This window comes from Ranitomeya imitator, chromosome 1 (genome assembly GCF_032444005.1).
Source record: "Ranitomeya imitator isolate aRanImi1 chromosome 1, aRanImi1.pri, whole genome shotgun sequence".
Classification (NCBI taxonomy): domain Eukaryota; kingdom Metazoa; phylum Chordata; class Amphibia; order Anura; family Dendrobatidae; genus Ranitomeya; species Ranitomeya imitator.
The window spans coordinates 1004790154-1004804679 of NC_091282.1; positions in this window are offsets into that span (position 1 = coordinate 1004790154).

Sequence of the window (14526 nt, forward strand, 5' to 3'; positions counted from 1 at the left end):
AGTTGGGGATGGCCTTGTTGAGGTCAGCTTGATGGGGGATTTGCCTGTAGACGTTTTGCTGGGAAATGACTTGGGGCCCATGTTGTCTGCCTTCTCGGTTGCCCCTCTGGCTGAGACATATCCTGTGACCACCCGGAGACAAGCTCGAGCTGCGGAGGCGGAATCACACTCAGAGGAGGCCCAGGTAAGACATCCCAGCCCTACACGTATTCCCATAGCCAGACACATTTCTTGGGCCACCCCAGATGAATTTAAGAGGGAGTTACTTGAGGATCCTTCATTGGAGGGATATCGTGGGAAGGCACAGGAGGGGAGAGGGGTACTGGAAGGGGAACAGTTTATATGGAAGCAGGGACTCCTCTACCGGATCACAGAGCAGCACCACACAGGGACAAGACCCACTATAAAACGACAGCTGGTAGTTCCCAAGAAGTATAGGCAGGAGTTACTGCGAATCTCTCATGACATACCCTTGGCCGGGCACTTCGGTGTCAGTCACACCAGGCATCGTCTGACACAAAACTTCTTTTGGCCGGGGGTAACCTATGATGTTCGTCAATACTGCCAGACCTGTGACAGTTGCCAGCGCATTGGCAAGAGGGGAGATCAATGCAAGGCCAAATTACGCCCCCTCCCCATTGTTGAGGAACCATTTAGCCGAGTAGCGGTCGATCTGATAGGGCCATTATCCAAACCCAGTCCGTCAGGGAAAAGGTATATATTGACAGAGGTAGATTATGCCACACGGTATCCAGAGGCGGTTGCGTTACCTAACATACTGGCAGAGACGGTGACGGCTGCCCTGCTCCAGGTTTTCTCACGGGTTGGATTTCCTCGGGAGAATATCTCAGACCAGGGTACCCAGTTTACAGCAGAGGTGACCAACCAACTGTGGAAGCTGTGTAATGTAAAGTCCATTAGAAGCGCCCCATACCACCGGCAAACCAATGAGTTGTGTGAACGCTTTAACGGGACGTTAAAACAACTCATCGGGACTTTTACCAGGACCTACAGGGACTGGGAGAAATTCTTGCCTCACCTCCTGTTTGCCTATCGAGAGGTGCCCCAAGAATCCATGGAGTTCTCCCCATTCAAACTGGTATATGGGAGATGGGTAAGGGGACCCCTAGACTTAGTGCTAAAACACTGGGAAGGGGAGGGCACCATAGAAGGGGTACCTATTGTACCCTATGTGCTGGAATTCTGGGACCGCCTACAGGAGCTGACCCAGGCTGTACGTGGGAACATGCAGGTGGCCCAACGGCGTATGGTACAATCGGAGGGCCAGAGAGCGCACCTTGGAAATAGGGCAGAAGGACCTCGTGTTAGAGCCCACTAGGCAGAACAAGTTCCAAGCTGCATGGCAGGGGCCCCACCAGGTAGTGGGGAAAATAGCCGACACCAACTATAAAGTCGCCGATTGTGATGACCCCCGGCTGGCAGGGGCAAAGTATTTGACAACCATCGATCTATGCAAAGGCTACTGACAGATTCCCCTTAGTCCTGATGCTATTCCCAAGTCAGCATTTGTCACCCCGTTTGGCTTATTCCAGTTTTGAGTTATGCCATTCAGGATGAAGACTGCCCCGGCGACCTTCCAGAAGCTGGCTGACCGGCTTCTGGATGGTCTCAGGACTATGCGTGTGCCTACTTGAATGACATCGCCATCTACAGCGCGACATGGGAGGAGCATCTAAATCACCTAGGGACAGTATTGGACAGGATCCACAAGGCCGGAATCACCCTGAACCTAAACAAGTGTCACGTGGGCAAAGCAGAGGTTCAGTATTTAGGGCATTGGGTGGGATGTGGGAAACAGAGACCAGAACCAGTCAAGATTGAGGCCATAGCCAAATGGCCCACCCCACGCACTAAAACCCAGGTCATGGCGTTTCTAGGGACATTGGGGTATTATAGGAAATTCATTCCCAATTACAGCAGCGTAGCCAAGCCCCTCACTGATCTGACCCATAAGAACCAACCCCGCCAGGTACCCTGGACCCCAGAGTGTGAGGAAGCCTTCCGCCAGCTAAAGGACGCCCTCACCAATACCCCTGTATTGGCCGCACCCGATCCAACTAAACGTTTCCTTGTCCACACAGACGCTTCTATGTTTGGATTGTGGGCAGTACTAAGCCAAGTCGGACCGGATGGCCAAGAACACCCGGTAGCTTACCTGAGTCGGAAACTACTGCCCTGTGAAGTGAGCTATGCGGCCATCGAGAAGGAGTGCCTGGCAATAGTATGGGCACTCAAAATTTACAACCATATTTGTATGGACAACAGTTTTCCTTCCTAACGGACCATAATCCCCTAGTCTGGCTTAATCGGGTCTCCGGAGACAACGCCATATTACTGTGGTGGAGTTTAGCCCTACAACCTCTGGACTTCACCATCCACTACAGACCCGGCAAACAAAACGGTAACGCCGATGGACTAAGTCGACAAACGGAACTCGTACCAACCCCATAAACTTCGATCATCCCCAAACCGATCCGTTAAGGATCAGACTGTGTATGCCGATCGCGTCGCTGAAAAGGGGAGCCGTGTTACACAACCCTCCAGCACCAAGAATGTTATGCAGTATATGTATGTATAATAGTTTCCATGTGAAATGCATCAGTCCACAGGCTGCGCCCCTGGACAAGATATTCTCTTTCTGACCTCCCCCCACCTTTGTAATTCCCACAGTAAATATCGGCAGGCTCCGGCCCCCTGCGGCTATTGTAATGTATGCCTGGCCTGCTGTTTTCCTATTGGCCTGCCCTGTGTATCTGTGTTATATATTCTCTGTGCTGTAAATAAAGGGTGTTCTTAGACTGGAAATATGTGGAGAAGCAGTCAGCTTTTATATGCTCTCATGTAATCAAGAAATTCCTGCCAGCATCCTTCATTCAGAATCTACATTAAGTGCAGGGTGGACTTCCTGAAACACGGGTGTGCTGAAAGAGGTACTACAGCACAGTAGACCCCGTTACAGCTACATATTTCGATGTTGTTTAGATCAGGGGACTGTGAGGGCCATTGGAAAATTTTCAGCTTGTACCTTTTGAGGCAGTCTATTGTGGATTTTGATGTGTGTTTATGATCATTATCCATTTGTAGAAGCCATCCTTTTGTCAACTTCAGCTTTTTTTTACAGATAATCTGATGCATCAAGAATTTCTTCTAATCTTTTCTTCTCTCTACCCTTGAAATATTCCCCATGCTATTGGCTTCAACTAGACACGAAAGGTAAAGTTTGCGGACCTTACAGAACGCCTACTGTTTCGTGCATGGACCCCGAGCATGTACTTCTCCCTGAAGTTTGTGTTACTATTTGGGTTCAGCAGCCCAAACATCCAGTGATTCCTATGCTGTCATCTGTGGGACAGCGTGAGAAACACTGTCTCTGATTGGTGGTAAGTTTGTTATGGTCATATAAAGATGACAGCATGTGAGCCAGCAGCTGTGACCGATGGTAAAAAGGTTACTGCCGGTCACAGGAATAGGCTGATGGGAGTGCTACTCTAATGATCATATGCTCTATCTCACTGCTAGCAGTGAGTCAAGTGTACAATAATGAGGGTATTCATCAGCCTGAACATGTGTAATAGATACATAAATAAAAAGCTATTGGCTTTATATTGGCTGGTTCAAAAATAGAAGGGTCCCCAAAAGATTTTTTAATTATTTAAATATCTAAAAAACGGCATAGGGACCCCCTCATTTTTATCATCCAGCCAAGTTAAATCAGATAGCTCTGGGCTGGTATTTTCAGACTTTTTAAGAGGCCATGGATATTACCCCTCAGCCTAAAAATAGCAACCTGCATCTGCCCCAGAAAAGGCACATCTATTAGATGTGCCAATTCTGGTATTTTGCCAGGATCTTCCCACCTGACTAGTTGGGGTTGCAAGTGGGGTAATATTTGTGGGATCAGCTTTGGCATGTCAGGTTAGAAGCGTTTAAAAGACATCCCCATCACTAACCCCATATCAAATGTAATAAAAACAAAGACACAGAGAAGTTATTTATTTGAATTAAAAGCACAGACTCCTTTTTTGAAAGAAAAACTCCCCTACCTCTTTCACCTACAGTACAGACCAAAAATTTGGACACACCTTCTCATTTAAAGATTTTTCTGTATTTTCATGACTATGAAAATTGTACATTCACACAAAAGGAATCAAAACTTTGAATTAACACATGTGGAATTATATACTTAACAAAAAAGTGTGAAACAACTGAAATTGTGTCTTATATTCTAGGTTCTTCAATGTAGCCACCTTTTGCTTTGATCACTGCTTTGCACAGTCTTGGCATTCTCTTGATGAGCTTCCAGAGGTTGTCACCGAGAATGGTTTTCAATTCACAGGTGTGCATTGTCAGGTTTAATAAGTGGGATTTCTTGCCTTATAAATTGGGTTGGGACCATCAGTTGTGTTGTGCAGAAGTCTGGTGGATACACAGCTGATAGTCCTACTGAATAGACTGTTATAATTTGTATTATGGCAAGAAAAAAGCAGCTAAGTAAAGAAAAACGAGTGGCCATCATTACTTTAAGAAATGAAGGTCAGTCAGTCCGAAAAATTGGGCAAACTTTGAAAATGTCCCCAAGTGCAGTGGCAAAAACCATCAAGCGCTACAAAGAAACTGGCTCACATGAGGCCGCCCCAGGAAAGGAAGACCAAGAGTCACCTCTGCTTCTGAGGATAAGTTTATCCGAGTCACCAGCCTCAGAAATCACAGGTTAACAGCAGCTCAGATTAGAGACCAGGTCAATGCCACACAGAGTTCTAGTAGCAGACACATCTCTACAACAACTGTTAAGAGGAGCCTTTGTGCAGCAGGCCTTCATGGTAAAATAGCTGCTAGGAAACCACTGCTAAGGACAGGCAACAAGAAGAAGAGACTTGTTTGGGCTAAAGAACACAAGGAATGGACATTAGACGAGTGGAAATCTGTGCTTTGGTCTGATGAGTCCAAATTTGAGGTCTTTGGTTCCAACCACCGTGTCTTTGTGCAACACAGAAAAGGTGAACGGATGGACACTACATGCCTGGTTCCCACCATGAAGCATGGAGGAGGAGGTGTGATGATGTGGGGGTGCTTTGCTGGTGACACTGTTGGGGATTTATTTTAAATTGAAGGCATATTGAACCAGCATGGCTACCACAGCATCTTGCAGTGGCATGCTATTTCATCCAGTTTGCACTTAGTTGGACCATCATTTATTTTTCAACAGAACAATGACCCCCAAACACACCTCCAGGCTGTGTAAGGGCTATTTGGCCAAGAAGGAGAGTGATGGGGTGCTACGCCAGATGACCTTGCCTGCACCGTCACCCGACCTGAACCCAATCGAGATTTATTGGGGTGAGCTGGACCACAGAGTGAAGGCAAAAGGGCCAACAAGTGCTAAGCATCTCTGAGAACTCCTTCAAGATTGTTGGAAGACCATTCCCAGTGACTACCTCTTGAAGCACATCAAGAGAATGCCAAGAGTATGCAAAGCAGTCATAAAAGCAAAAGGTGGCTACTTTGAAGAACCTAGAATATAAGACATAATTTCAGTTGTTTCACTCTTTTTTGTTAAGTATATAATTCTACATGTGTTGATTCATGGTTTGAATGCTTTCAGTGTGAATGTACAATATTCATAGTAATGAAAATTCAGAAAAATCTTTAAATGAGAAGGTGTGTCCAAACTTTTGGCCTCTACTTGTACAGGATGGGCCATTTATATGAATACACCTAAATAAAATGGGAATGGTTGGTGATATCAACTTCCTGTTTGTGCAACATGAGTATATGGGGGGGAAACTTTTCAAGATTGGTGGTGACTATCTTGGATCCAACTTTTTTTTCAATGGGAAAAGGGTCATATGACACATCAAACGTTTTGAGAATTTCACAAGAAAAACAATGGTGTGCTTGCAGGGGCGGATTATCAGAGGGTCAATATGGGCGGTAGCCCAGGGCCCAGTGGTCTGGTGGGGCCCTGGGCTGCCGCACAGATTGACCCTCCACTAATCGTCTGTGATTGAATGCCCACCGCCGGGCCGGCATGTATGTGCCCCCGGATCCGGTGGGCAGAGAGAGGGGGCCCGCATTGGGCCCCTTCTCCTCTGCTCACCGGGCCCCTTCCGGCGCTGCGGCGGTTTCCTATTGATGTGCGGGCGCACGCCTGCACATCAATAGTTAACAACAACAGCCACCAGCCAATTGGAGGCTGGCAGCTGATGTCGGCCGCAGCGCACACGTCGCCGGCGTCTGACGTCATTGTCAGTCGCCGGCGAGTGTGCGCTGCTGGAAGGAGCTCGCCGCCTGGAGCGCGGACAGGTGAGGAGACTGTTTTTTTTTTTTTTTTGTTTCTTTTGATAAGCTAACGGTTACGGTGGACACACTGGGGGGCAATGCTGGAGGACACACTGGGGCAATGCTGGAGGACACACTGGGGCAATGCTGGAGGACACACTGGGGGCAATACTGGAGACACTGCGGCAGATTGCTGGAGGACACACTGGGGGCAATACTGGAGACACTGGGGCAGATTGCTGGAGGACACACTGGGGGCAATACTGGAGACACTGGGGCAGATTGCTGGAGGACACACTGGGGGCAATACTGGAGACACTGGGGTAGATTGCTGGAGGACACACTGGGGGCAATACTGGAGACACTGGGGCAGATTGCTGGAGGACACACTGGGGGCAATACTGGAGACACTGGGGCAGATTGCTGGAGGACACACTGGGGGCAATACTGGAGACACTGGGGCAGATTGCTGGAGACACTGGGGCAGATTGCTGGAGACACTGGGGCAGATTGCTGGACACACTTTCTGGGGGCAATGCTGGACACACTGGGGCAATATGCTGGACACACTGGGGGCAATATGCTGGACACACTGGGGGTAATATGCTGGACACACTGGGGGTAATATGCTGGACACACTGGGGGTAATATGCTGAACACACGGGGGTAATATGCTGAACACACTGGGGCAGATTGCTAGACACTGTCTGGGGCAATGCTGGACATACTGTGGCAGACTGCTGGACACACTGGGGGTAATATGCTGGACACACTGGGGGTAATATGCTGGACACACTGGGGTTAATATGCTGGACACACTGGGGGTAATATGCTGGACACACTGGGGGTAATATGCTGGACACACTGGGGGTAATATGCTGGATACACTGGAGCAGATTGCTGGACGCTGTCTGGGGGCAATGCTGGACATACTGTGGCAGATTGCTGGACACACTGGGGGCAATACTGGAGACACTGGGACAGATTGCTGGACACACTGTCTGGGGGCAATGCTGGACACACTGGAGCAATATGCTGGACATACTGGGGCAGATTGCTGGACACACTGGGGGTAATAAGCTGGACACACTGGGGCAGATTGCTGGACACACTGGGGGCAGGACTGGAGGCATAGGCAGAATGTAGACACGTGGCATGATTGGAGACATGGGGCAGGATTGGATCATGGGGCAGGATGGATACGATGGAGACAGATGGGGCAGGATGGGGAGATCATATGGTGTAGAATGGATAGTCATGAGTGCAGGATGGGAGAACATATGGCTGGAGCCAGGAATGAGACACACGGGGCCAGGGTGGGGAATATTATTACCATAGGGGCTAATTAAGGGATATTATTACTGCAGTGATGTATTTATTTTATTTTTTTGAGTATACTGTTTTAAATGGGGGGGCGGTCCTGTTACTGTGCAGAGTGACACTGTCGCCTTTTTTTCTTCGTGTTGTAATGTAGAAGTTGTGAAAAATTAAGTAATGTGTTCTGCAAGCGGAGCTCGAGATAACTGTGTTATTTCCTGCAGAAACGAGTCCTGGCTAGAAAAAATGATGGCGGTCTTTGCTGGATGAAAGATGAAGGACTTCACCTAGAGACGTCACTGGTGAGTCAGTGTTACCTATACACTGACACTATACACTGTATACTATATACAGAGCTCCTGTGTACTATGTCACCAGTGATCACTGTATTCCATATACATTATATACAGAGCTCCTGTGTATAATACCACCAGTGATCTCTGTATTACCTCTACACAGACACTGCATACTAAGTACAGATCTCCTGTGAATACTGACACTTATAGTGTTATAGTATTGTGTTTGTTTGTTTTTTGTTTTCTTTTTTATTACTGATCAGTATTGTAGTATTCAGTCACTATGTGGTGGTAATATGTGGTCTGGAAATGGTGTTGTGGTATTTGTCCCTTGTATGTGCTATTTGGTCACCAAATGGTAATATGTGGTCTTGACATGGTGCGGTGGTATTTGTTCCTTGTATGTGATATTATTCGATCACTGTGGTTGTAATTTGTGGTCTGGTCATGGTGCGGTGGTATTTGTTCCTTGTATGTGATATTATTCGATCACTGTGGTTGTAATTTGTGGTCTGGTCATGGTGCGGTGGTATTTGTTCCTTGTATGTGATATTATTGGTCAAAATATACCTAAATTGTATTGCAGATTTTAACAAATATTTAATAGGTTACAGTAGAGTAGGGCCCGGCCATTTTTCTGGAATAATCTGGCTCGGGTATGGCACATGACCCCCGTCACCCGTCACATGACCCCCGTCACATGACCCCCGTCACATGACCCGGGGGGCCCACAGTGTCTGAACAGCCCGGGGCCCTGGCTACCCTTAATCCACCCCTGTGTGCTTGGTTTTAACGTAATGCTCGAACCTGACAGCCAAGATGGTGCACCACCGCAAAATAGCATATATGCAAGCACATGTAAATAGTTGGGCCCCAAAGCCCCCCATAAACTGTTAGGACATAGAGACATGCATACAATACATGTATATAAGTCACGTATGTATATAAGGGCAAGGTGATAAACAGCCCCAGGTATGATAGCCTATGAATGAAGGGGTGATAGCCTATAGGCAAAATTGTAATAACATAACTAAAGAATCATTAAGGTGAAAGCACCAATAAGAGCTGTAGGGAATCAATGTATATCACCTATGTCAAGGAGTCAGAGGATCAAGCCAAAAAGTCAAGAATGTCCATAATGAGGGGAAAGCAGTCCCAGAACAAGGGAGAGGTGGGAGAGACCCAATGCGTAATGCAGCGGAGGCACCTTTGTCAGGGGAAGTGTTGATACTGAGCATTGTCTATCTCTGGGAGAGAGACACCATCTAATCAGCAAGTGAATATTACTGTCTGATATTTAAGAACACTAATTTGATCTTATAGTATATGAGATATTAACTATATACCTCTACCTACCTTTTTCAGTCAGGATTATACAAAGAGCAAAGCTTCCCTTATACTTTAGACAGTGGTCTCTGCTTTGAGCGGTTTTTGTATTGGTGAAATATTTTTTTTGTGTGTGGCTGTTCTAGTCATCTACAAAAAATTGTTCTTTTAGCTTTTTTGCTCTTTGTGAAAACTTGATAGTGAGAGTGACCAATTGTAATTGTGATCTATTGTTCTTGATGTTTTTATACCACTAGCACATTTGCACTTTAATGTTGTCTGTATATTTGTGGGATATTTATTTCATTTCTACATTTAAATAAAAGTTAAATCTTATTTTTCCAAGAAGTTTATTAATCCTTCAGGTACTTCACAAGAATTTAAGCAATGTGGAAGGAAAAAATCAACATAGTAACATAGTAACATAGTTAGTAAGGCCGAAAAAAGACATTTGTCCATCCAGTTCAGCCTATATTCCATCATAATAAATACCCAGATCTACGTCCTTCTACAGAACCTAATAATTGTATGATACAATATTGTTCTGCTCCAGGAAGACATCCAGGCCTCTCTTGAACCCCTCGACTGAGTTCGCCATCACCACCTCCTCAGGCAAGCAATTCCAGATTCTCACTGCCCTAACAGTAAAGAATCCTCTTCTATGTTGGTGGAAAAACCTTCTCTCCTCCAGACGCAAAGAATGCCCCCTTGTGCCCGTCACCTTCCTTGGTATAAACAGATCCTCAGCGAGATATTTGTATTGTCCCCTTATATACTTATACATGGTTATTAGATCGCCCCTCAGTCGTCTTTTTTCTAGACTAAATAATCCTAATTTCGCTAATCTATCTGGGTATTGTAGTTCTCCCATCCCCTTTATTAATTTTGTTGCCCTCCTTTGTACTCTCTCTAGTTCCATTATATCCTTCCTGAGCACCGGTGCCCAAAACTGGACACAGTACTCCATGTGCGGTCTAACTAGGGATTTGTACAGAGGCAGTATAATGCTCTCATCATGTGTATCCAGACCTCTTTTAATGCACCCCATGATCCTGTTTGCCTTGGCAGCTGCTGCCTGGCACTGGCTGCTCCAGGTAAGTTTATCATTAACTAGGATCCCCAAGTCCTTCTCCCTGTCAGATTTACCCAGTGGTTTCCCGTTCAGTGTGTAATGGTGACATTGATTCCTTCTTCCCATGTGTATAACCTTACATTTATCATTGTTAAACCTCATCTGCCACCTTTCAGCCCAAGTTTCCAACTTATCCAGATCCATCTGTAGCAGAATACTATCTTCTCTTGTATTAACTGCTTTACATAGTTTTGTATCATCTGCAAATATCGATATTTTACTGTGTAAACCTTCTACCAGATCATTAATGAATATGTTGAAGAGAACAGGTCCCAATACTGACCCCTGCGGTACCCCACTGGTCACAGCGACCCAGTTAGAGACTATACCATTTATAACCACCCTCTGCTTTCTATCACTAAGCCAGTTACTAACCCATTTACACACATTTTCCCCCAGACCAAGCATTCTCATTTTGTGTACCAACCTCTTGTGCGGCACGGTATCAAACGCTTTGGAAAAATCGAGATATACCACGTCCAATGACTCACCGTGGTCCAGCCTATAGCTTACCTCTTCATAAAAACTGATTAGATTGGTTTGACAGGAGCGATTTCTCATAAACCCATGCTGATATGGAGTTAAACAGTTATTCTCATTGAGATAATCCAGAATAACATCCCTCAGAAACCCTTCAAATATTTTACCAACAATAGAGGTTAGACTTACTGGCCTATAATTTCCAGGTTCACTTTTAGAGCCCTTTTTGAATATTGGCACCACATTTGCTATGCGCCAATCCTGCGGAACAGACCCTGTCGCTATAGAGTCCCTAAAAATAAGAAATAATGGTTTATCTATTACATTACTTAGTTCTCTTAGTACTCGTGGGTGTATGCCATCCGGACCCGGAGATTTATCTATTTTAATCTTATTTAGCCGATTTCGCACCTCTTCTTGGGTTAGATTGGTGACCCTTAATATAGGGTTTTCATTGTTTCTTGGGATTTCACCTAGCATTTCATTTTCCACCGTGAATACCGTGGAGAAGAAGGTGTTTAATATGTTAGCTTTTTCCTCGTCATCTACAACCATTCTTTCCTCACTATTTTTTAAGGGGCCTACATTTTCAGTTTTTATTCTTTTACTATTGATATAGTTGAAGAACAGTTTGGGATTAGTTTTACTCTCCTTAGCAATGTGCTTCTCTGTTTCCTTTTTGGCAGCTTTAATTAGTTTTTTAGATAAAGTATTTTTCTCCCTATAGTTTTTTAGAGCTTCAATGGTGCCATCCTGCTTTAGTAGTGCAAATGCTTTCTTTTTACTGTTAATTGCCTGTCTTACTTCTTTGTTTAGCCACATTGGGTTTTTCCTATTTCTAGTCCTTTTATTCCCACAAGGTATAAACCGCTTACACTGCCTATTTAGGATGTTCTTAAACATTTCCCATTTATTATCTGTATTCTTATTTATGAGGATATTGTCCCAGTCTACCAGATTAAGGGCATCTCTAAGCTGTTCAAACTTTGCCTTCCTAAAGTTCAATGTTTTTGTGACTCCCTGACAAGTCCCCCTAGTGAAAGACAGGTGAAACTGCACAATATTGTGGTCGCTATTTCCTAGATGCCCGACCACCTGCAGATTTGTTATTCTGTCAGGTCTATTAGATAGTATTAGGTCTAAAAGTGCTGCTCCTCTGGTTGGATTCTGCACCAATTGTGAAAGATAATTTTTCTTGGTTATTAGCAGAAACCTGTTGCCTTTATGGGTTTCACAGGTTTCTGTTTCCCAGTTAATATCCGGGTAGTTAAAGTCCCCCATAACCAGGACCTCATTATGGGTTGCAGCTTCATCTATCTGCTTTAGAAGTAGACTTTCCATGCTTTCTGTTATATTTGGGGGTTTGTAACAGACCCCAATGAGAATTTTGTTACCATTTTTCCCTCCATGAATTTCGACCCATATGGACTCGACATCCTCATTTCCTTCGCTAATATCCTCCCTTAAAGTGGACTTTAGACAAGACTTTACATAGAGACAAACCCCTCCTCCTCTCCGATTTTTACGATCCTTTCTAAACAGACTGTAACCCTGTAAGTTAACTGCCCAGTCATAGCTTTCATCTAACCATGTCTCGGTTATTCCCACTATGTCAAAGTTACCTGTAGATATTTCTGCTTCTAGTTCTTCCATCTTGTTTGTCAGGCTTCTGGCGTTTGCGAGCATGCAGTTTAGAGGATTTTGTTTTGTTCCAATCTCCTCGCTGTGGATTGTTTTAGAAATGTTCTTACCTCCCTTCTGAGTATGTTTTCCTGGGTCGTCTTTGTTCGAGTCTAATGTTTTTCTTCCCGTCCCCTCTTCTTCTAGTTTAACGCCCTCCTGATGAGTGTAGCGAGTCTTCTGGCGAATGTGTGTTTCCCAGGTTTGTTGAGGTGTAGTCCATCTCTGGCGAGGAGTCCATCATACCAGTAATTCACACCGTGGTCCAGGAATCCAAATCCTTGTTGTCTGCACCATCGTCTTAGCCAGTTGTTTGCATCAAGGATCCTGTTCCATCTCCTGGTGCCATGCCCGTCTACTGGAAGGATAGAAGAAAAAACTACCTGTGCATCCAGTTCCTTTACTTTCTTCCCCAACTCTTCAAAGTCCTTGCAGATTGTCGGTAGGTCCTTCCTTGCCGTGTCATTGGTGCCAACATGTATCAGAAGAAATGGGTGGACGTCCTTGGAGCTGAAGAGCTTTGGTATCCTATCGGTCACATCCTTGATCATCGCACCTGGAAGGCAGCATACTTCTCTTGCAGTTATGTCCGGTCTGCAGATGGCTGCTTCGGTGCCTCTCAGTAGTGAGTCTCCCACCACCACCACTCTTCGTTGCTTCTTGGCTGTACTTTTTGCTGTCACTTGTTGCTGTGTGCCCTTTTCTTTTTTGCTTGCTGGTATTGCTTCATCCTTAGGTGTGCCATCTTCATTCTCTACAAAGATTTGATATCGGTTCTTCAGTTGTGTGGTTGGTGATTTCTCCATGGTCTTCTTGCTTCTTTTGGTCACATGCTTCCACTCATCTGCTTTTGGAGGTTCTCTGACACTTTTTGCACCTTCTGTGACCAGTAGAGATGCTTCTGTTCTGTCTAGAAAGTCTTCATTCTCTTTGATGAGTTTCAAAGTTGCTATTCTTTCTTCCAGACCCCGCACCTTTTCTTCTAAAAGGGCCACTAGTCTACACTTCTGACAGGTGAAATTGGATTCTTCTTCTGGTCGATCTGTGAACATGTAGCACATGCTGCAGCTCACCATGTAGGTTGTCACATCTGCCATGTTGCTCCTAGATCCTGCTGACTTGCTGTGTGTTTTCCTTCTTGTGTAATCTACTCAGCCAAGCTCTCTTGCAATAATGTCCTACAGGCAAAAATTCGCGCGCCGTAAGGCGCGCGGTTTGGTGATGCTTTCGAAGCAGCTGGTCCCGGCTGTACCCAACGATCTTCTAGCTTAGGGAGACTTCGCTTCTCCCAGAAGGCACCTGGAATATGCAAATTAGCCTCCTGAAGCTTGAATCCCTGGTTTGGTGATGCTTTCGAAGCAGCTGGTCCCGGCTGTACCCAACGATCTTCTAGCTTAGGGAGACTTCGCTTCTCCCAGAAGGCACCTGGAATATGCAAATTAGCCTCCTGAAGCTTGAATCCCTGGTTTGGTGATGCTTTCGAAGCAGCTGGTCCCGGCTGTACCCAACGATCTTCTAGCTTAGGGAGACTTCGCTTCTCCCAGAAGGCACCTGGAATATGCAAATTAGCCTCCTGAAGCTTGAATCCCTGGTTTGGTGATGCTTTCGAAGCAGCTGGTCCCGGCTGTACCCAACGATCTTCTAGCTTAGGGAGACTTCGCTTCTCCCAGAAGGCACCTGGAATATGCAAATTAGCCTCCTGAAGCTTGAATCCCTGGTTTGGTGATGCTTTCGAAGCAGCTGGTCCCGGCTGTACCCAACGATCTTCTAGCTTAGGGAGACTTCGCTTCTCCCAGAAGGCACCTGGAATATGCAAATTAGCCTCCTGAAGCTTGAATCCCTTTTCACAAAAATTTTAATTCAGACACATTTTTTTTTATTTTCTCAATGGTATTAAAAAAAAATGAACCACAAAACTTGTGGTGCAATTTCTCCTGAGTACGCCGATATCCCATGTGTGGAGGAAGACCACTGTTTGGGTACAAGGCAGGGCAT